The following is a 2,400-nucleotide window of genomic DNA, read 5'->3' on the forward strand; positions in this document are numbered from 1 at the left end:
CTCAGTTCTCCAAGGCAAGCCCTGCCTGGAATCAGCCCTGACAAAAAGAGCATGTTATCTGTTCCACACCCCTGAAAATCCAAAAACGGCTTGTGGCATATGCAGGTTCTCTCTCCTAAACATTCTGGGGCCTAATCATGTTGCTGAAAACATTATATGGGCATTTATGTGCACCTCTCTGTATGAGTAAATTATTGCAAATCAATCCCACTGCAATCAGTCTTTGGGTTTGGTCTTGCTTTCTCTTATAAATATTTTGAAACCACATTTTTCTGTTAAGTCCAACCAGGTTTCTTAGGGAGCCCCATCAGCTCGCCGTCTCCACCTGCAAAGGCTCCAATGGTCTCAGGCAGGGGCTGCTGTTTTGATTGAGTTTAAAATGTACCAAAACAGTCAGTATGCGGCAGCATATATAATTTTGCAAAAGAAGATTTCCCAAGAGCTCAAACTCCAAGTGATGAATGAAGAAATATGAAGGGTAATTCACACATTCTTTAAGATACCCTTGGCTTTCATAAAATAAAACAAACATTTTGACCCTTAAGGCCACTTAAACATCAAAACTGAATTTCCCATAGCAAACAACTTAGCAAAGTAGTTGCAATCTAAGCTACAAGATTGGAAAGACATAAAAAATGTTAATGAAATTCAAATACTTCCCCCCATCTCTGCACACGAAATCTGCTATTACACTGCATTTCAGAACCTCACTGTTCATTCCGTCTCCAGGCATCATTTTGGATTCCTTCATATCCTTCACTATTCATGGTCAGGCTTTTAGAAATCTTTGCGATGTTAGTCCTCCTACTCAACTTTCATGGGACAGCCTTTCTTATCATTTGTCACTTGAACCATAAATCTCTCTGCCTCATGTCTCACCTCTGCCCCACTCCTTCCAATCTATTTTTCATAAATCCACGAGTGGGATTTACTACACATCAAAATTTTATCATATTGTTTTACTGCTTAAAGTTCTTTTGGGTCCATTATCTGCATTCCCCCAAACACACCTTTCATTAGACCAAATCTAAAATTGTGCTACCAGTAAATTCTTTTCTTCTACCTTTGTGCGTGCTCTTTCCACTAATGGAAATTACTTTCCTCTTTGTCCCACTTCTACCTTTGTCCTACTTTACCACTTCTTTAGACTCAGCTGAAGTTACCTCCCAGGGAGTTAACCTCCCCTTCTTCTGTATTCTGGGTTTGTATATAAAAAAAATAGGTCTCAGTAAGGTTCACAAAGAGGAAAAATAATATTCCTAACAATCTTTTTGGCCCCAATCATTACTTTGGCTTTGTGCTTACATGGGGATACTACTAAAAGTAGTAATTAACATGACATAATAATACACAGCCTGGTAGATATTAAGTGGGTAGTAGACGCCACACATTTATAAATAAACCAAGAATGTATAGCTCTAGTGAGTCTTTATAGGTTTACTCACTTTTTGTTTGTTTTTCCTGAAACACTGGCATTGATTCCTTCTTTTTTTAAATTTTATTTTATTGTTTAAAAAACAATATTACAAATAGTAGTACATATATCTCCTTTTTTCCCCCATTGACTTTCCCTGGACTCCTTTACCCCCCGGCACATGCGCCCCCCCCACCCCCAGTGTCTTGTGTCCATTGTTTATGCTTATATGCATGCATACAAGTCCTTCGGTTGATCTCTTATCCCACACTCCCAACACTCCCCAGCCTTCCTGCTGTAATTTGACAGTCTATTTGATGCTTCTCTGCCTCTGTATCTATCTTTTTGTTCATCAGGTTATAATGCTCTTTATTATCCATAAATGAGTGAGATCATCTGGTATTTTTTAATACTCTCTAGGACCATCCATGTTGCAAATGGTAACAATTCTTTATTTTTTACAGCAGTGTAGTATTCCATTGTGTAAGTTGTACCACAGCTTTTTTATCCCCTCATCTCTGCTGATGGACTTAGGCTGGTTCCAAATCTTCGCTATTGTAAATTGTGCTGCTATGAACATAGGGGTGCATATATCCTTTCTGATTGGTGTTTCTGTTTTCTTGGGATATATTCCTAGAAGTGATATTATATAGTTAAATGGGAGATCCATTTTTAATTCTTTAAGGAAACTCCGCATTGTTTTTCACAGTGGCTGCAACAGCTTGCATTCCCACCAGCAGTGCAAGAGGTTCCTTTTTCTCCCCGTCCTCACCAGCACTTGTTGTTTGTTGATGATAGCCATTCTGACAGGTATGAGATGGTACCTCATTGCCATTTTGATTTGCATCTCTCAGATGATTAGTGACTTTGAGCATGTTTTCATATGTCTCTCAGCCTTATGTATGTCCTCTTTCAAAAAGTGTCTATTTATGCCAAAACCGGTTTGGCTCAGTGGATAGAGCATCGGCCTGCGGACTGAAAGGTCC

Source organism: Myotis davidii, unplaced genomic scaffold (assembly GCF_000327345.1).
Source record: "Myotis davidii unplaced genomic scaffold, ASM32734v1 scaffold135, whole genome shotgun sequence".
NCBI classification, from domain to species: Eukaryota; Metazoa; Chordata; class Mammalia; order Chiroptera; family Vespertilionidae; genus Myotis; species Myotis davidii.